Source organism: Ambystoma mexicanum, chromosome 8 (genome assembly GCF_040938575.1).
Source record: "Ambystoma mexicanum isolate Mex_15411 chromosome 8, UKY_AmexF1_1, whole genome shotgun sequence".
Taxonomy (NCBI): domain Eukaryota; kingdom Metazoa; phylum Chordata; class Amphibia; order Caudata; family Ambystomatidae; genus Ambystoma; species Ambystoma mexicanum.
In genome coordinates, this window is record NC_090929.1 from 448,881,011 (window position 1) to 448,903,244 (window position 22,234).

Sequence of the window (22,234 nt, forward strand, 5' to 3'; positions counted from 1 at the left end):
GACGTGAATCCCTTCCCTCCTTAGACTTGCAGCCACTACCGACATTAGCTTGGTGAAGACCCTCGGGGCGGAGGTCAGCCCAAATGGCAGAACTCGAAATTGATAATGAGAGCCGCCAATTGCGAACCTCAGGTATTTCCTGTGTTTGAGATGGATTGGCACATGGAAATAAGCATCCTGGAAGTCCAGAGATACCAGCCAGTCCTGGAGCTGGAGGGCCTGAAGGATCTGAGAGAGAGTTACCATCTTGAACTTGTCCTTCCTGAGGAACTTGTTCAATTCTCTTAAGTCCAAGATAGGTCACAGTCCTCCATCTTTCTTCGGTATGAGAAAGTAGGGAGGGGGGGGGGGGGGGGGGGGGGAGGAGTACCAGCCCTTGTTCCTCTCCGCTACAGGTACCGGTTTTATGGCACCTTTCTCTAGCAGGTCTACAATTTCCAGCAAGAGGAGCAGATCTGGAACTTTCAGAGAGCTGTTCCCCGGTGGATGACTGAGGGGTGCGTTTAAAAGGCAGGCAGTAACCTTGGGCAACTGTCTCCAATGCCCAAGCATCTGATGTAATAGCCTGCCATTCCGTCAGATGTTGAGTTAACCTGCCCCCTACTGGTGTCTTGTGAGGAGAGTCCTCAGAGTGGTTTGGAGGCAGCTGATGCAGATGCCGAGGGTAAAGAGGCACCTGCTGCTGCTGCGGCTTTTGTATTTTTAACCCGTCCACCTCGGGTGAATTTTTTCTGACCCCTTTGAACTGGCTGTCCTCGGCCTCTTCCGAATGCGGAATAGAAGCAAAAGGACCTACCTCTCCAGGAGGTTCCTGAGGGGCGATATGGTGTCTGACAGATTGCAGCTCCCAGGGATTTTGCTGCTGCCTTTGATGTTTGAAGCTTTTCTAAACTGTCATCCGCCTTCTTACCAAACAAGGAAGAGCCGTCAAAGGGCATATTCAAGAGTCTGCTTTGCACATCTGGAGCAAAACCAGACTTCCGCAACCAAGCAAATCTCCTGGTTGTTGTACTTGCCGCCATGGCCCTGCTGATGCTGTCAGCAGAATCGATGCCAGTTTGAAGGAATTCGCACATTGCGTCTTTACCATCCTTAATGATGTTTAGAAACGCTTCCCTTTCTTCTCCCTCCGGGAGGCAGTCAGTCGCTGATGAAGCACACTCCCAAAGTGTGTGGCTGAACCTTGCGAGCGTACAAGTAGCATTGATGGATTTCAATGCCATGCTACATGCAGAAAAGACTTTTTTGGCCATAGAGTCATATCTCTTGTCATCCCTGTCCTGTGGAACAGTAGGGTAAGCCGATTTACTACCTGATGAAGTTGCTGCCTGCACAACCAGACTCTCCGGAGTTGGGTGTCTGGATAAATATTCAGGGTCAGCAGTAGACACCCTAAACTTGGCTGATAATTTTTTGTTAACTGCCGGGATAACCTCAGGGGTTTCCCAGTTTGTCAATATTTTCCTTTGTAATGCCGCATAAAATGGCACCACAGGATCCTCCTGTGGACCTTTAACCAAAATGTCTGAGGTCGTCTTGCTGAAAAGCAGGTGAGGGTGTAGACCACCCCAAAAACTACATTATCATTGCCATCAAGGTTCTATAAAGGGTTTCGGCATGTTCCCCTGGGTCTGGTTTGGCAAATTCCACTCCTGGGGAAGTGTCCAACCCACTTGCTTCATGTAAGGATTCTTGGAGGTCCTTAAACCTACTTTCCTCAGAGGTAAATTCCTCTGGTACAGGAGTTGCAGATCCCTGCAACTCAAAAGGTCTCTCCTGATCCAAATTCTCCCCTTCTTCATAAATAGATGCTAAGGCTCTGGAATGATCAGATCTTGGAAATGGTATAAATCCCATTACCAGAGCAAAAGGGGCCAAATTCGTCATAATTGGCTGAGAAAACGTCGACGTGGACGTTAAAGGCTTCGAAGCCATCGATAAAAGGGGTCGAGAAAGTTGGTAGAGGCCTCGAGAGTATCGGAATTCTACTCGAGGTTGTCGACGACATTCTCGTGATCGAGGCTCTGGGTATGGCCACTGGCTGTGGGGTGGCCGTGGGTTTGTTCTTTCTCGGCGTCGATGTCGGCGTCGAATCGACTGACCTGTGCGTCAAAGAACCCTTCGATAATGGAGTCGAAGACGCAGATCTATGCGTCGAAGGGATTTTCGACCTTGCCTTTACTCGAGGGTTTGTGACGCTCGAGTAGCTTCTTTCGCTGGGTGCTGCGACTCGCAGCATTTTGATTTTTCAGGTCTTTCACCCAGGGTATCATCCTCAGCAGTCTTCGAGGGGGTTGAGGCCGCTTTCTCGAAGACGCTAAGCATATTTTTCCTGAATTCCTCCCACTCAGCCTGAGAGCTATGTTTTGTGGGGCAGGAGACCCTTTTCGGGGAAACTGAAGACGAGGAAGGGGAACTTCGACGTCTCTTTTTTGAATGCTTAGATCTCGAAGAGTGATGGGAACTGCTTCGAGACCTAGAACGAGAATGTCTTGTGATAGCGAGGAGACTAATGTCTCGACTCCGCCGAGGAAACTTTCGAAAAGAAGTTTTAACTGCCTTACCTTTCTCGAGCTTCCCCTTACGCTCCTTCAAGGCTTTTGCCGTCATGGACATGCAGTCCTCGCACTCCGAACAATGGTGCTGGACTCCCAGGCACCACAAACAGATCCTGTGAGGATCCGTCAACGACATTTTCCTTCCACAGTCTCGACATTTTTTGAAGCCAGACCGTGGAGTCGTCGGTTCGGATGAGGAAGCCATCGAGTACGAGTCGGTATTCGAGAAATAATGAAGTATATTTGACTGAAGAACTGAGCAACGATATTCCGAGGCACCACAAAGCGCGGAAAAACGGAACTGAGCAACGGACGCTGCGTGAGTCTATTTATACGATTGATGACGTCTGCACTGATACGGAGGCTGTCGAGGGACATCGGCTCGAGGGACGTCGACGCGCAGCGTCCTCTACTGAAAAATGTTTCCGAGGCCAGCAAGCTGGAGGTGATCTATCAAAGATAAGGAATACGTCGGAGGACACAATCCCTTCGAAGGTGAGCTATTAAAGTGAAGGAAAAAAACTGTACTAGCGCATTTTTCAGAAAAATGCAACTAGAGTAAATTAAGAATTGCACTTTGTTTTCACAAGCAGTTTTGTGTAAATAGTTACATTTTGAAAGCATGAAGTGTTACAATAAGAAAGATCTAAGGTGATTGAGCATCACATTCAACCAGAAGAGTATTTTTGGAAAGTCTGACTATGGAAGTTTAGAAGCAAAAAAACTAGATTGCTACAGCACGAATTAAAAGATACTTTTCAAAAGAATCCAAGAGAAAGAGACATCACAGTTTGCAACAGCAGATGCAAGTTGCTTAAAGACATTCACAGAACAATGAGAAGCTCCAGGCTTGGGGCAGAGGTAGTCCGGTAATAAGTGAAGGTGGTTCCCAGGAGTCGTAATGTTGAGGAGTCAATGAAAATCAGCAGGAATATGTTATTGATTTTATCCACTTCCCCTCTCCAGTCACTACATTAATTGAAATTGCAGGATTCTTGGGTTGACCGGATTAGGGGGTCTGGAGGATTAGTCTGCTCCTGCAGGGTTTTGAAAGCTGAGACCCGATACACCAGCACCGAAACAGTGAGAATTTAAAAAAGCAAAGCCATCACCACAGCAGTGAGTTCTTTCAAAACTCAACCTGTCCCTTTAAGAAAGCAGCACAAAGTCCAAGCATCAGCCTTACAACAAAAACAGTGTGGGCAAGCGTTGGTTTCTTCCTAACTTCTTCCACTCCAGGGGAATACGAGGCTTTTTGGTACAGCGGTGCAGACTCCGCCTGTGTGAACATGCCTTTTCAGGTCATCCATTTTTATAAAAAGTTATTCTAGTCTTCTCGCTGCCTCATTCCTCCAACTGTTAAACATGCAAGACAGGCACAGAATACATTTTACTTACCACTGGTAATGCTCTTTCGACTGGATGTACCTCCCACGTATTCCTCATCTTTGATACACTCAGCTACCCTGCACAAGCTTCTAAAACGTTTCTCGTGTCCCTCAACGACCTCCATCTATCCTAGACTGTCAGCAGCATCTGTATAAATGACACAAATGTTGATGTGTAGTTTGGACTCCGACGGAAACCAGTGTCCGCTGATTGTCAAATCGTTGGTCTGTGTTACCCAACCTGTGAGGGGGGAGTCTGTAACTACTATTATCTGAAGCCACGGTTGCCAAAAAGGTTCCCCCTTCAACATGCTCTCCTCGCAGACCCACCACAGGAGATATCCTGAGTCACCTTGATCAGGAACTGAATAAGGTCTGTCATGCTCCCAGAGAACTGACCATTGGGATCAAAGGGCCCACTGGAGGGATCTCATCCTCACACAGGCCGCTGGCACCAGGAAAATGCATGAGGCCCAGCACCCTCAGAAAATCGAAGGCCAGTAGACGCTGGACACACTGAAATTTGCTTACCAACTGCGAAAATGTGATGAAACCCTACCTCAGGTGGCAAAGCTTTCCCTGGGAAAGAGTCCAAGACTGCTCCAATGAATTGCTGCTTTTGAGAAGGTGTAATGTGTGACGTCAAAGTTGAGGGAGAAGCCCAGTTTGTGGAGAAATTGGCAGGTGCAGTCTAGATTCTGTAGAGCCACGTTTGTGAAGACCGTCTGGGCAGAGGTAAGCCAAAAGTCCAAACGGATAGTGAGAACTGCCAATCGTGAATCTCAGGTACTTCCTGTGCTTGCGATATAATGGCACATGGGAGTAAGCATCCTGGAGATCCAACGACACCATCCAACCCGGTCCTTCCTGAGCAACTTGTTTAAGCACCTCAAGTCGAAGATGTGTTGCAATACACCATCCAGTAAGAGGAGCGTGTCTGGTTCTTTTAAGGACTGGCCCCGGGGGTGGGGCAGTTTGAAGGCCTTTTTAAAAAAAAAAAAGAAAGGCAGTAACCATGGGTAGAAAAAATCTGCTGAACCCAGCCATCAGAATTAATACTTTGCCACTCTTCCAGATGCTGAGATAACTTGCCTCCTACCATAGTCCTGTTGGTTAAGGTCTCAATGCTGTTTTGGAGCGGCAGAGGCTGTCGATGGCAGTCGCAGAGGGTGTTAAAGCACTTCTGCCTCGACGCGATCCACAAGGCAGTCTCCTTTGTCCTCGGAGAACTGGCCTCTCCATTTTCCGATGGAATGGTAAAACCGCAATGGCCAACCCCCTCCAACCGTGAGAAGTCGACCGGCCCTGCTGCGGCTGATGAATTGCAGCACTTGGAGATCTAGCAGCAGCTTTTGAAGACTGGAGTTTTGCAAAACTTTTATCAGTCAGAGCGAAAAAGCAGAGATCCCTCAAAAGGCACATTTTTTTTTTTTTGTGTTTAACCAAAGCGGTTTTTACAAAAGAAGTTCAACGCTTCCATTAGAGGTACTTGTTCGGTACTTTGGGACACCACCTTCGGTCGAGAAGGGGCCATTAGGCTAAGGACCGACTCCTACAGACACGGAGTTGGCTCTTGAGTGCCACTACTAGAAATTTGGCTGCCATCCGAGACCATTTCGCAGAATCGCCTGCCATTAATCGAAACCAGACAGTTTGTTCATCCAAAACAGAAGGGTCTGAAGTAAGTGGTGCCAAGTACGATTGTCTTTCAATTGTTAGCACTGGACAAGACCTAAGAAGATGTCGAATGGTTTCTGCCTGGTCTGTAGATCCACATAACTGACAGTTTGATCTAGTCGAACCGGCTCGGATAGCCAGAATTTCCCTCGTGTGAAGCAGGTTCAGTCGTGCGCGCATGAAAGTTTTCCTAAGTTCTTTCTCTGGGCATTTTTCACAGTACTTCAATGGGACCTTCAACTGATTGTGCACCAGGGGCAGATGTTTTAGAGATTTGTATAGTAGAATTTTTTCATTGGTATTTATCCAATCCTGGTACTCAAGTTTCGTTTTTACTCGTCCTGGGTTCATAAGTAGAGTTTTTTCCGAACAGGCAACAACTTCTAGCATTTCCAGAACCTTTTACACCCATGCAGCTAAAGGTTTACAAGTACCTTTCTTGATTTCTGATGCCACAACCTGAAACATTGGAAGCGAGCTTGGAGACAGGATTTTCCCATACAGCTGGACTGCGCTTTCAGCCAACACCAAGGCTAGAGAGGAGAAGCCCAAATCGTGCCGAATTGCCGGCATGGGGGCGGATTTGGGCAAGACCAGTACTGATTTCCACAGAAATCCCTCTAACTTTGGCCAGATCTCTGAGGGCAGATTCATATTGGCCGCCATACCGTAGGTTATTGCTGGCACTACTTTAGCCTTGTAAAACTGAAGTGCTGGTGTCCAAGAGAACTTGCCAAATTTTTGATCCACAGCACGGGTTTGAGCCGCCAAGTTTCTGATTTTTCCCCATAGTGAGTCCTGAAGGGAACTGTCGTTTGTGGAGTTATCGAGCAGGACACCCAGGTATTTGAAGTCCTTTACTACTTCAATTGTTTTTTCAAGAAACCAAGATGGCATATTCTGGGTTTCTTTGGTCGATTTGGCAAATATCAGAATTTTGGTTTTCTTTTTGTTGATTTGAAGATTGTTAGTTCCCATGTATGTGGTTAAATTGGTCAGTTGTCTTTGCAGACCTATAGCCGTGTGATCCATAAGGATCAGGTCATCGGCATACCACAGTCTAGACACTTTGCAGTGACCCAGTTTCGGTGCAAAGGAGCGAACCCTTTTTTCTGACTCTTGGAAGTCACCGATGAAGGCTATGAACAGAGCCGGTGCTAAGGGGCAGCCTTGTTTTACTCCTCGTCCCCTGTAGATCTGGTCAGAGAGAATTCCTTGTTGGTTTAGGTGGACTCGGAGGGACGTTGTTGTATGCAGAGCTATTATCGGTTCTAGTACCGGTCTGGGACACTTCCAGTTTGTAAGCTTGGTCATAGTTTGATGTGGTCCACCATGTCAAAGGCCTGGAACAAGTCTACCATGGCCATATAGATTTTGGGTGCCCCCCCTTTCACTTTTGCTTTGAGAATTAGGAGGTTTATCGATGTTCCGGCGCCTTTTTGAAAGCCAGTTTGGAACATGTCTACAGCCGGAGATTTCATGGCCCACTCTTTGAAGTGCCGCAACAGAAGAGACGCAAAGATCTTCCCTAGGATGTCGAGTAAGACGATCGGTCTGTAATTTGCCGGACTGTCTCTTGACCCCTTTTTAAAAATCGGCACCAAAACTGCTTCCGTCCAAGTCTTGGGAATTTGTTTCTGTATAACACAGTAGTTGAATAACTCGCCAATGACTCCGGGCCAGGCTTTCGGATGCTTCTTCAGGTCTAGATTTGTCAGGCCGTCAGGGCCCGGGGCGCTTGAAGATTTTAAGTTTGTAATTACTCTGAGGATGTCTGCCACATTTGATAGATCAATCCAGGGTTCTTCGTTCCTAGGTGAGAGGTGCAACACCACTGTAGAGGGCTGACGATAGAGTTCAGTAAAATAAGACATCCGCTTTTGCTCGGCAACCGAATTGGTAAGCGGTTGTGCATTCTGGCCATTTGCATCTCTTCAGGAGCGACCAAAAATCTCTTGTGTTTCTAGACGCTAGGGCGTTTCGCATGGCTTCCGCGTCATTCTGATATAGCGTCTGGCGTTGTTGCTTTAGCCAGGTTTTGTATGTCATTTCTCCGAGATGGTAGGCGCTCCAAGATTCTTTGGTATTGGATTTCAGTGCCAGTCTTTTAAAATTTCTTAGTTCTTTCCGCTTTACTACAACCATTGAGTTGTACGTGCGAGTATGTTTTCGGTGGGTCTATTTTTCCGGCAAAGCTCAGTTTGTAGGGGGCCAGTAGAGAGACATATTCGGGTCTTGTCTCTGTCGTGTCTCTACATAAGAGTCCTTGTTTTCTACGTAATTTGCCCTTGAAAGTTCTTATGTTTTCGGACGTTAGCTGTAGTCGATTTTGCTGCTTGTGTATTCAATATCGGGAGAGTAGTAGAGTTGTTCTCGAGAAGCTCCGCCCCATGACATATGCAAGAGGTTGTGATCACTTTCATTAGTTTTTTGTACTTTGAAGGTGAAGAAAAACGGAATCCGGCCTTCTGTAATAAAGATGTAGTCCAAGTTAGCGGCCGATTTCGCCCTATCCCAAGTTTGAATTTGGACGCCCCAATCCTGGAGTGTTGCAACATTGTATAACTTTCTTGAGTTCATTAGATTTAACCAGGCTCGACCTCTTTCATCGATTGTCGCTAAATTAGCAGGTGTGCTGTCATCAGATGCAGCTACCCCGCATTTTGCATTTAGATCTCCACACACAATATTGTGGACGTTGCGGTTGACTCTGATTTCATCAATTTCGTTGGCTACTAGATTACAGAAGTCTTTGGTTGAGGTTCTATCCGGATTCCAATACAAGTTGATAATGGCTAGATCAGCACTAGCCCAAGAGCCTTGGTCCAGATCTTGGTAGTGCCATGTGGTTAGGATGGCCAACATGCCGTACTCTTCCCTGATTTTTCCCTTCAGGGAAATCCCTGAGCCCATGCGTATGGCGGTCAGTAAACCCGCTGATGGTCTGCCTAGCATGGACTTGGATGCTGGCAAAACTTCGATTGTGAAACCATCCAATGCTGGTTTTTCCAGTAGCCATGTCTCTTGCAGACACAGCAAGTCGAATAAGCCTAGGTTTACATCACTGTCTGGTCTGGTGAGACGATGGTGGCCCCTTGTGTTCCATGATGCCATCTGCAGGATGGTCTTGTTGGAATGAGCCAACAGTTTTTCCGTCTGCCTGTTGTAGATGACGGCATCATGGGTTCGCTGCTAGTCCTGTTTTCGCCCGAATGTATCGGTGATCCACTTCCATGGTTTGTTAGCCCCAGCTTCTTTTGTTTCTGTTTTAAGGGATGTCGCCTCCGCTCTCCTTCGTTGGCCATCCTGGTGTCGATCTGCCGATTATTTTGGAGCAATCACAATTGAGTGATTTCTATAGGTCTGATTTTGGGAATGGTCGGCTGGTTGTTCCCTCCATTCACTATCTATTCTCCTCTTTGGTTCATCCCTTCTGCCGTCTTGGCAAGCGACTTTTGATCTTAGATCGTCGTTTCTTGTTCTCGATGAACCCCTCTTTTCTCTTCCAGGCTCTTTGGAGGTCTGTAGTTGTAATTTAAACCCTAGACGCTGCAGATCTTTCGACACCTCTTGAGGGAGGTCACTTAACACCTTTGATCTTATATGCAGGTATGCCTTGGCTCGATGTTCCCTATGATAGGGCTCTACAAGAGCGAAGTCATCTGTCGATAGGTGGTGGAGCTTGTCAACTTTCTCCATTATTTTTAGCACCGTCCTTCTATTCAAGACTGTGTAGCTGTCTCTTGAAGAGATTTGTTCTAGCTTGAAGAGTGACGTTCCAACAAGCTTTGCCTCCTCCTTGGATTCAGCCTTTTTGGGTCTAGGGGCCTCCCTGTACGATAATACTCAGGGTCTGCCCAACTGAGCCTTCCGGGGTTGTCTTGAATCAGTGTCCTGCTCCTCTCTGCGGCTTGAACCTTGATCTGTTTTAGGGTTTTTATTGCCTTGGTGATGGCGCTTGGCGTGTTTGAACGCGACCTTTGGTCGTGGCCAGGAGAGGAGTCTGCCATTTGCTTTTTCACTATCAGTGCAGGCTGCACTGCTTGTTCAGAGGGAGCATTGAGCATTTTCGGGAGTTCAGCCACTGGTCTGGTCTCTGAAGGAGAGAGCACTTCTATACAGTCCAGGTGTAATGACAAGTTCATCAGATCCGAAGAGGGGACAGAGTCATCGCTCCCTTTAAGTGACGGACCAGGCCGGGACTGTCGACTTGCTGTTGGAGATGTTTTTTTTTTTCCTTTGTCTTTAGTGATGTGTCGACCGCAGGGCTAGTAGGACACGTCTGGGTGCCTCTGTCCGGCTTTTCAGGTAGGCGTACTTGAATAATGGGTGGGGTGCTGAGTGCGGGGCACTTCTGCTGCTTAGAGTTTCCTGTGGGCACAAGTACTGGGTTCGAGGACGTTGAAGGAGCTTAGGGCGTAGATGGCATTTTTGAAAAGATTGGGGCCAAGTCCTTTAGCTTTCCCGCCTCTACAGTCTGTGTGGCGATGGAATGCAAAACTTTGACGGTGTGCCTCTATTTGTAAGATCTTCCCCCAGTTTTGTGATTTTTTTTCTTCTAAATTTGCTTGTATATTGTTTGAATTCCTTTCAGCTGCCGTTAAGTAGCCTTCAATAAATGGCAGTTTGTCCCTCATTGAGGCGATCATTGAAGTGTTGCCTTTCAGTGCCTCGTGGATAGATGCGTAGAGTTTTCCAAAGGGGTTTAGTGCAATCATAAGTGTGGACATAATTGATAGATCGTTTTTCTTTTTGAGGGGTCTCTTTTTCTGAGAGACCTGAGATGTCACTCTGCCGTCTGTTTCTGTGCGGGGTGTTTAGGGCTTTTTCAATTTGGTGCAGAGGTAGCTTGTCCGATCTTTTCACCGCCGGTGTCACTGGATCTTGTGTTATCGGAGGGATTTCTCCCCACATTCTGTTGATTTGGATGTGCGCTCGGGTCCATGCTACGGGGTCTTCCGATAGTGCTTGGCTACTGATCGATTCAGTCCGGTCTTACGCTAATGTATCTGAGTTTTGGGCGGTCACTGGCTCACGTACTGGGTCAGAGACAAAAATATCTTTTGGTTCTTCGCTGGCTTTATCACTTTTGCCCTGTGCGGCCTTGCGATTTACTATTTCTTTAGGCGTAGTATCACGTGGTGACGTTGATATCTTTGGCTTTGTGTTCGGGCCTGTATTAGTGCCAATGAGGGCGTGCCATTTCAGTCTTACATTAGGCCTCTGGGAATTCAGGTCCATTTTTGGAGCTTTACTCAGTGGAGAGGGGTCTTGGATAGCTTCCAAGATTTCAGCGTCCGACAGCTCTGGATTTTGATCTAGTTTTCTTTTATGCTGTTTGATAAAGTATTCTTTCAATGAGGACGATATCAATGGAGCTGGTGGACATCTGGAACCTCAGGTCAGCTTGACACCCATTATTTTCGGTTTGCTGCTGGCCTTAGTGCCTAGGGACTTAGGCGCCTTGTGGGAATTCTTTGGAATCGCAGCGCAGGGCCCCTTTTTCGTCACCAGGATTTCCTCAGAGGATTCAGGGTGATCTTTGGTCTGATTTGGCTTAATGATTACAACTGGAGAGGTGGGGATAGGATCCTCATCTGCTACCTCGACCCTGGTTGGTTCAGTTTTGTCCTGAGGCTCACTTAGTTCTGTGGCTGGGACCAGATTGGTAGGATTCTCCTCCGCGGACACCTCGAAAACCGAGTCGTCTTCTGACCTATTCGGGGAGCCCATCAAGTCCTCATTTTCTGTGGCCCAGGAATCATTTAGATTTGGCAATGTTGGTGTAGTTCTAGCCTCATGTCGCTGTGGATGGTTCAGCTGTTCTGCTGGTGAGTTAAGGCTTTGATGGATTTGGGCCAGGATCGATTGGCCTTGTCCGGCCGGTACCGTTGTCTGCACACTTATGCCACTAGTCCTCCCCTTCGTAGGAGATGGATCGCGGCCGGTCATTTGGACCCCGGTGCTGGCAAGTCCACATTTGCATTACCACCATCAGCAATAGCCGCCCCCGGCCGTTTAGACCCCCGCCGCGGCCGCCCTCCGACAGTTGGGGGGGAATCTCTCGTCATAACGGTAGGACGGCCGGGTGGTGGTGCAAAGGTTGGTCGTGGCTGAGTAGTGAGTGTAACTCTTCCTTCTCTACCTGGATTTGATAGCAAACACCCCTCTGCCTCCGTGGTTGACGGTGGAGTGCTGCAGGAGACACTTGTTGAAGGGCTTACAGGGGCCCTCGCGACCCCCTCTGCCAATGTAGAGTGGGATGGAACGGGTTTCCATTGGCATGGACCTCCTTGATGCCAAGAGTCCGTGACCGGAGCTGGAGACCGGGCTGAAGCGTTTAGGTGGGGAGGAGAGGCTTCCAGATTTCCCTGATGGACAGCCTGAGAGGTGGTTGTTGCGCAAACATTTCTTGCACTGAACTCTAGTTGGAGTTTATTACTTCGCAGCCAGCGTCCGGAATCAGTTTGCGTTGGAGAGGCGCCATCACACCAATTCAAGTTGTCAATTTTGAAACGAAATGCGGGATATACCGCGTATTGTAAACTTGATCCTTGTAGCACTAGTGCAAAAATGGGCATAGATTTCAGATCTTAATAGCTCTTAGTAGAGGGGGCGTGTTTAGTCCTCTTACCTCTCACCCGTGTCCAGACACCCGGTGCACAGCTTCGCTCACCGCACACAATTTTGTTTTATTGCTGCGACCCCACTGCGCCAAACAGTCGCACAACAGTCACCGGCCTTTACCCCTGACGGGCTTAACGCCACAAGGGTGGTTGAGGCTGCTTTTTCACGCTGGGTCAAGTCACGTGACAGCTCACGTGACCGCCGAAGGGCTCCGCCTGCTCCAGGAAGCGAGCACGGGATGCAGAAAGTCCCACGAGACTCGCTGAGCCGAAGGGGAACGTTGTAGAGAATGAACTTTCTCCGAGCAGTAGCAGACTTCCTTACTGCAACAGAAGGCATATCCAAAAGCCAAGCTCACACATCAGGTGCAAAACCAGACTTTTGCAGCCATGCAAATCACCTTATGACAGTGACAGTAGTAGCTGCCATATAGCAGCTGACAATCTGCTGTGCCCAGCCCAGACTGAAGTGACTGGCACATTGAGTCTTTTCTGTCTTGTATAATAGAGGAAACCCTCCCTCTCCTCCCCCTCCGGGATATGCTAAACTGCAACCACCTCCCACAGAGTGAAAGAAAACTTGTCCAAGGCATAAGTGGCATTAACTGCCTTTAATGCCATGTTCCCTGCTGAGAGCACTCTTCCCCGGAGCATCAACTCTCCCTATCTGGCGGAATGGTATGGTACACCACACCATTGGAGGTTGAGGTGGCTGCTTGATGTTTCAAAAGAATCTCCAGATCAATAGAGGAGTGTATTTACTTTTTGGTGAGGTATTTGTTCAATGCAAGGGTTCAATTTGGTCTTCTCCAATTTTCCAGAACATTTTTTAATGCAGTGTGGAATAGAAGGATGGGATCCTTTGCAGGACCCTTACCAAGGATGTCCGTTAAGTCATCCTGCTCAAATTCCAGCGCAGCTCTACCCCAGCCAAGATGGTCAATAACTTTCGACATGACCGCTCTGTAAAATGCATCAGCATGACCAGAACCTTCAGGGGCCCCAACTCAACCTCTGAAGAAGTGTCTACCCCACTCACAGACACTTTGAAGTGGTCCGTATAAATATTCCTTCGGGTCTCCAAACAGCCCTCTTCATTCAACTATTAGCGTACATCAACTTTGCTTGAAGGGTCCCTTGCTTTTACATCCACATCCACTTATGGCCCGATTTCATGTATTACTCCCACTGTAATTCAACAGATCACTTCTCGACCAAATGTGTACCAAAAATATAGAACTTCATTTTTTCAATATAAAACCATGCAACATGTGAAATCCATCTTTGGTGATCTGTGTTTTTGCGAAAATTAACTAAGAACACTAACATATACACTGTTTACTTTGTGCATGAAAATTCATTTTCTATCTGAAATATTCATTGGATCTACCGTCTGGCTCAACTTTTAAATCTGGGAAGACACACTAGTTCTTGATTTTTCAAATACAACTTGTGACTCACTCATCCAAACTTTCCACACTCATCAACCTCCCGACATGTTACATTCATCATACAGTTTTTTCCTAGGAAATTCATCATGGGTGTACAGATAAATAGTTGGTTATTTTAGACGATTTCTTTTCATCTAACCACAGTAGGCGAGTGATCTTCTGCCCCACTCTCCTCGCTTTGCTTTTGGGCCAATGTGTATAGTGGTCTGGAAAGCAAGCGGAAACAAGACAGTTTAATTCTTAACCTGTCTTTTCATGTTTACATTACTACATACTGATGCCTTTAAATCACAAGGCAGGGGAACAATTAATTAATTCCTCCTTCCATTGCCTTGTCTTCAATCTCCCTCTCTTTTGAAACAGGTTTAGCAATCGACACTGCCCGGTAAGTGACAGTACGCAGATTGATTTTCTACTACCCTCTATGACGAACTCCTTTTGATTTACATTATACATCAAGTGGTTTCTTGCCCTGTTTTGTCCTGACTGGTAGAAACAGGAAATATGGATCACATATCTCCCAGAATACATCTTATACTCTGGTACTGCATTGCTTTTCTTGGTTTGCCTCCTAAGTTCTCTAAATTATTCCTTACCTTTAGACAGGAACAGGTCATTATTTGCAGCTGTATTTCAGCCACAAAGTTGTCCTTTCTATGGTACACATTGCGCTTTGTGCCTCTGAATCTTGATTGGGGCTCTTATTGCTTCTCGGGAATCTAAACAGGGATACCAAGACAGTACTGCTCGTTAGAGGTCATCTATCTAAAAAAAAAAGCCCATTGTTCGGGTCTAGTTAGTATGTCCTCATGGTTTTATCTCCCATTATAATTGAGGTGCTACTCGTCTAGTAAACCCAGCCTGGATATGGGTGGGTTTTCACACGGGTGGGGGTCTTCCAACTTTCCCTGCAGTTTGTCCACACATGCCCGCCTAAAAAAGGGTATACACAAAGTTGCAGAGGGATCAAGTCAAAGGTCTGTGTCAGGTTCGATTCACATAGTCGCTCACTCCCTCTACAAATTAAATATTGTGCGTTTCACGCAACAGTCCCTGTGTCCTTACCTGGATAGATGGAATAGTTCACTCGCTGCCCGGAGTATTTCCTTGGCTTTGGGACTCACTCTGCATCCTGTCTCAGGACAGTGCTTCTATTAAGACGTCTTCGAGGGCTCCTTCATCCACACGGCTTCGCGACTGTACTGATTTCTCCTTCCTTATTAGGCTCTGTGTCGTACGTGATCCTTACCACGTCATCCTTTTCTTGTGCACGCATGTTTAGGGTCCTTTCCTCTCGAATGGTATGTTGTGTATCCAGTTGGCTGGGTAACCCATTCTGGATTCCGGGCGCAATTGTACTCCCACAGAGTACATGCGTCTTCAGGCCAGATTTCTCATCTAGGTGGGTCTCTACATCTGGTATGATCTTCTCCTAACCCGTAACATTTGTACAAGAGTGTCTGATGAAGTCGATCAAAGCTTGCTTCCGTCTTACAGAAGGTTTCTACCAAGTTGTTTAACAGGGAGATATTCCTCTTTTTTCCTTCTAAACCATGTTTTAACAGTCTTCACGAATATTACCCGACATGCCAGTTTATATAGTTTGGGCCGGCCACAGTCTTAATTGGCTGGTCTATATCCTCTGTCAACAGTTGGTTATTTACATTCCTTTCAGCCATTTTTAGGAAGTTTATGCTTGCTCCACTCCTCTACTCTGATCTCTCATTCAGTCCGCGCTCCATGCTTTTAGTCAGGAATATTAGTTCCTTCTCCTTGAGGCATTTCTTTTTGTCCATATTTACATCATTGCTTGGTTTCACCTGGTAAACTACTAACCAGGTCAGCTCTTCCGCTTTGTGGATCTGTTCCACAAAATGCCCCGCCAATGGTGCCGCATGTGTTTTTATTAATGTAGCTTTTGTGCTCAGTGATGCAAGTTTTCACCTTCCTCTCAGTTTTCCCAATGTAGATCATTTTACAAGGTCACCAGATCACAGACTACTAGTCCGGAGTTGCAATTTGTTAACATCTCTTGCTTCCATTTATTTGTAAGTCCCAGATCAATTTTGGTACTTTTATTTGTTGGCAACAAGAGCAGCTCCCACATGGGTAGTGTCCCTTCGGTTCTTGGAGTGCCCAGGACTCTGTCAATGTCGGTTGAGTTTGCACCGGTCTGGTAATGTCATTCCACATTATTTGGTCTTTAATCGTCCTGCTTCGCTGAAACGCTATCAATGGTCTTTCTACAGGAATCTTCCCCTTTTCTGGAATTTTCCAGTTCAGTTGCATAATTGTCTTAATGCGATTTGATAGATTGCTATATGTATTCACAAACACAAGGATTTCTTTTTGTCTGGAATTCTTGGTTCACGATCTAGTAAGGCTTTGCGATGTTTATCTGCTCTTTTCATTGCTTTTCTAGTTAGATTTGGCGGGCTTCCTCTTCTGTGTAGATTCTCTTAACATCTACCCCCCGTGATGTTCCCTTGTGCCCCCCATTCTCGCACACAGGTGTTGCCGGTTTTGCTTGATTCTTCTACCCTGCTCCCCCCTCGCCGCACTCAAGCCTATTTCTGCAGGAGTCTTTCCTGATAAATTCTGGTTTCACCATCACCGTCTTGTGGACAATGCTGGATTTGACTTTTATGGACTTCATTCATTCATGGTGCGTCACCCTTTCTCAACTCTCATGCTGCACTTCTTTTGCATCTTGCACTCATGGTGGCCCTGAATCATGCTGTTCCCATCTTCATCTTGTATCCTGGCTTGCAACATTATGTGTTACTACTGACTTCTGCAATTGTATTCACTCTCCCCTCTTGATTCTCCACTCTTTTGACTGCTAACTCTCTGTTGTCTCCTCCTTTCTCTTCTCCCTTTTCCTATCTCCTCCCCTTACTTTCTTCTATGCACTTACTCTATCAGAATTGTCCCTGGACCTAGTATGATAGCAACCTCGTCTGTCTCCTCCTCCCTCCCCTTACTGTTTTTTTCCTCCCCAAACCCCCTTCAGCGCTATCTGAAATGTCTTCAGGCCTAATATGATAGTTGCTTGTTTTGTTCCTCCCCTACCTTTCTGCACCCCTCTCCCTCACCTCTGTTTTTTTTTCCGGCTCTACCAGAAATGTCATCAGGCCTAGTACGGTAGTCGCCTGTCTGTTTCCATTTCCTTCCCACTCTCCCCCTCCCTTCCTTATCTATGTTTTAGCTCTTGCACTATCTGAAATGTCGTCAGGCCGAGTACGATAGTTAATTTCACATCCTTACTGTTCATGGCCTGTAAGAATGTCATTGTTTTTTCCCTTGTTCCCTCCCAGCCTTGAAGCGCTTTGAAACAAATTGTGTATAGGCGCTATATAAATAATATCATATCATATCTTTGCTCCCTCTTTAAAGTCCGTTCTGTTTGTGCTGTTCTTTTAAATCGCAAGAATTGCCCGATGTGCAAATTGTCACGTATATGCACCAGGTGGAAACTTGTGTAGTGGAGGTGTGTTTTCCGATCCGTTGATTTCATATAGGGTTTCACAAACAGTTTTTCATTCTCTGCATCAACTTTAATGGTGATGTCCAGGTAGTTGACTTCTTCCCTGCTGTAGTTATGCGTAAATTTCAAATGTCGATCTTGCTGATTAATCCAAGTAAAGAATAGCAAGGCTTCTTTTCCTCTCCAGACTACAAACATTGTCTATATATCTTCTCCACATCTGTAGATTCTTATTGAACGGGTTGGTATCTATATAGACTATGGTCGCTTCAAAGGCCTCTATGTATAAATTGGCAATACTTGGGGCTAGGTTTCCCCCATGGCTGTGCCCTAGATCAGTTTATAGTATTGTCCGTTGAAGTGGAAATAGTTCTCCAATAATGCCACTTCTGCATACCACAAAATGAATCAAGTTGGGTTAGTGTCCTGTTCTCGAATAGTAAGCTTTCTTCCAGTACTTCCAGTGAAGCTCTGTGGTATGTTGGTGTATAATGCTACAACATCGAAGCATAGCAAGATCTCTTGGTTTGGTATAAAAGCAATGCCTTCAACCTCGTATTATCTGTGTGGCATCTTTAACAAAAGGTCATGTTCCTCACCACTGGTTGCATAAAGATATCTGCAAACATAGAAAGCAGCTCTAGGACTGAATCATTCCCAGAGACTAAAGGTCTCCCTGGTGGTCTAGTCAGAGATGTGTGGCTCTTTAGGAGGATGTAGAATCGGGGAAATTTGCAAGAATGTTGCTTCTTTCTTGGTGATCCAACACCTTTCCAAGGCTTTCAAGTGGATCAGTCTTTTCAATCTTTATGTAGGGTTCTCTTCTAGCCGCTGATAGTCATCTCTATTGTCCAACGATATCATACATTCATCATTGTAATCTTCCCTGTTGAGGACCACCGTCGAACCCCTTTATCTGCTTTTCGAATCACTATACATTTGTTCTCTAACAGCTCTTTTAATGTTATTCTTTCTTCATACCGAAAGTTTTGAAGGGTCCTTTCTTTTTCTGTTTTCATCCCCGTTGCCAGTTCTTGCAAAACCCCGTTTTCAAACACATGTGCCTCTGCACTCTGAGTCTATATTGGGGGACAAAGTCTGATTTATTGTGAAGGCCACTGCCTTGCTCTCCATCGTCAGTTTTGTCACAAAAAAACTGCTTCAGGTGAATCTTCCTCATAGAATCCACAGATTCTTCCCTAAACATGAAATGGTTAGGTTTGTTAGTTGTAACGAAACCTTAACCTTTTTCCAGGGTTACGATGTGCTTCAGGTTGTAGTTCGACAGGTTCACCACAGTGCCTTCGTATTGCGAATTATTCTCTGGTCCGTGTCCCATTCCTGGGGGTCCCCCTCAAAATAATGCTGTCCATTAGGGTTTCCCCATGTTACTGTTCCTCCCATTACCATCTTGTCTACCTCCAATTCCTCCTTCCTGTGGTATATTCAGAATTTCTTGCTCTTCTCTCCTGTACTGTCCTTGCTTGAACTATAGGATGTTCCTAGCTAACATATCTCTTGGGTAAACTGCTAGACATCTTTTTTTAAGCCTTCTGACTCGCTCCTTTGTTAGATCTTCTTTAAATTATCTAATTTCTCCCAAGAGTTCATCTATTCTCTTTTTATATTGCTTGAGAGGGACTTTTTTTTCATCTCCTCCTCTAGCTTCTGTAGGTCAATGGCCATTTTCGCTGTGGTCTCTTTCGCAGTATCTGTAATTAAGATCACCCAGTCCCTCCTGCATTTGTTTGCGATATAACTGTTTGTCTAGAAAGATTCTGGGCTCATTTCTCACTAACAATCCCTGTGGCAATATTCAATTCCTCATGTATTCCAACATTATGCAGCCATGTAATTCTGACCCAATCAGCCTTCTCTTAATCTGAGTCAGCTCATCCCAACTAGTCAGGTTAGAAGCATCACCTAACTCGCCCCCAAACAGTGTTGAGTTACTTAAGAGCTCTGAGATATAACCATCATAACTCTTGCATCTCTCAGCGGCCATATCGTCACTTGTGTCGCATGTCACCTGTTCCTCCCAAGCTGAGGGAGATGTCATCTGACAGGATAATTATACTATAGTCTCACGGCCTAGAGGCCCTTGTATGAACTCACACACTTAGGAGACCCGGGGGAGTATTTATACGGACCACTTCAAACAGCCCTCTTCCTTAAACAATTATCATACATCAACTTTGCTTGAAGGGTCCCTTGCTTTTACATCCACATATGGACCAATGTCATGTATTACTCCCTCTGTAATTCAACATATCACTTATTGACCAAATTTGTACCAAAAATATATAACTATTTTTTCAACATAAAATCATGCATCACATATTCCATCTTTTGTGATCTGTTTGACAAAAGGTTTCTTTTCTTCAATTAACTAAAAAACTATAACATACACTCTGTACATCAAATAAGTCTTCATTTGCTATCCGAAATAATATTCATTGGATTTACGGTCTGCTCAAATGTTGAATCTGGAAAGATAGTACTTCTTGATTTTTCAAATACAACTTGTGACACTCATTCATCAAACTTTTCCACACTCATCTAGCTCCCGAAATGTTTCATTTCTCATACAGTTTTTCATCCAATGTGTCTAGGAAATTCATAAGAGGTGTACAGAAACAGTTGGTTATGTTAGGCAATTTCTTTTAATCTAATCACAGTAGGTGAGTGATCGTCTGCCTCACTCTGCTCTTTGCTTCTGGACCAATGTGGTTAGTGGTCTGGAAAAGCAAGCGGAAACAAGACTGTTTAATTCTTAACCTGTCTTTTCAAGTTTACATTACTACATACTGCTGCCTTTAAAATCACAAGGAAGGGGAACAATTAATTCATCCTTCCATTTCCTTGTCTTCCATCTCCCTCTCGCGGTGACAGTCATAGGGAGTAGAAAATCAATCTGCCCACTAACTCCTTGTGTCTAGCCCACTAACCTCTTTATGGGTGTCAACCAGGTCCCTCGCCCTCAAGTTTGAGACACCAGGTGTGCCATAATCTAGACCAAAACCAAATAAAGGGCTATCCTTCCCCTCTTTTTCTTCCTCACAAATAGAGCTCTAGACAAAGCCTTTCTTTGCTTGCGGCTTCTAAGCTTCATACCGACTATGGGGATGTTCAAGGCTTCGAAAAAGTCTACTTCAACGTCGAGCCCCTCAATGCCAACATCTTTGACAGAGCAGATGGACTTTTAGAGGGCGTTAGCAAGAACTGTGTCCAGGCTCTTGAGCGCACAGAGGTTTTACTCTACACCCTGTCGGGGGGACATGGCACAATGGGGTCAGAAGCCCATTTATGCTTTTCTGAAGGGGAAGGACACTGGTGCCTTTGTGAATACAGCCAACATTAGTCTGAACTTGTCCAACTAAAGCAGTTTCTTTAGTAAAGTGTATCAGTTTTTCATTGGGCGAGGATTCTGAAGAGGAAGACCGAGATGAACAAGTTACTTACCAACTGGTAACGTTCTTTCGACTGGATGTTCCTCCAACGTATACCACATCTTGGATATTATATGCCAAAGATGTGGAATATGTTGGAGGACACAATCCATTCGAAAACTGGTGCCCCTTTCTGAATTGCCTCAGAGGACGAAGACTTTCTGGATTGCCTCAGGACGAAGAGTGACGAGACCTTGACAGGCAACACTTTGCATGCTTGCTGCGCTTGTTGGTCCGACGAGGCGAAACTTCTCTCCAAAGATTTTGACAGGGTGGTGAACACAGAATTGGGCAGAGTGGGTGTCTGCCCAGGACAATTATACCCTTCCTCTCTTTTGAGGCCTTCAATCATTGACGGACAGGAGCCAGTCATCAGCTTTGTGGCCTGAACCCAAACACCAAAGACCTACTCGATGCAGGTCTGTTGTCGACATCTTGGAACCACAATCGAAACATCCTTTGAAACCATTTTTCGGGGTAGACATTATCTAATAAATTCAAAAACGCAAGAATGAACGCTGAGGCGAGTGAACCGCTGCATAGCAGCTGTGCAGAAAAACGGAACTGAGGCGACCTGCGTGCCAGTTATACAGACGCCAACATCCTAGTCGAGGACTGACTGAAGCCGCCGAGGGCCACTAGGTCTGCGACGACGCACGGCACCCTCTATTGTGAAAAGTTTCCAAAGCCTGCGCAAGATATCAGAGTATATCAAAGATGAGGAATACGTGGGAGAACAATCCTTTTCAAATTCTGTATCTTCAGGATAAACGACTATCAGGTTGGCAACAAGGTATTTGTTAAGTTCACTAGCCCCGAAAAAAGAAAGGCACTTGCTAAATAGACTACAGTAATGGGTTTTGCTATGCATTAATATATGCTTGGCAGTAGAAGCATTATTGTCTGGTTTGCCCAGAGCAATTGCAAGAGGTTTTAGATTAATTCTAAACCTTTCAGCCATCGCCTGTTTTTGCGTTGTTACCCTGAGTGCGACTAATATGCCCAGACATAGGTCCTGGGCCTGCTGGGCCTAGGACCCAAGCTACTCACTGATGACGCTGAAACTTCTCTGGGGATGCTTGTGGTCTCGTGCATAAGGGATGTGGCCTAGCAGTTGGGGGCTGGACTGCTCCTTTGGTGGTGGGCCCAAGCCCGATTTGCATATAGTATTTCCCCTTTCTCTAATGTCTCGGCAGGCAAACTATGGGCAGGAGGGCTGCCCGGAGCAATTGCCTGAGGTTGATTAATTATAAACCTTCCAGCCATCACTTCGGTTTTTGTTTGTGCATTACCATAGGTCATACGCTGGCACATCAGGAAGCCCCAGAGGGCCTTTGAGCCATCTTGATTGGAGGTCTCACAGTGTCTTCTGTTTTACAGAGGCGTGTCTCTGAAATAAGTTGGCTAATTACATACTTTCACAAAACATTTGAATTCCCTGGCTGGAGAAGCTGCTAGGGTTGGGAGATCAGCGATACAAAACCTTTTTTATAAAGGGAGACTCCTCCCATTTCAAATCAGTCTTTTGGCATGGCTTTGGATGGAATTGCTTGCAAATGTACTTTTACGGTGTGGTTAGGTTGACCTTCACTGCAAAT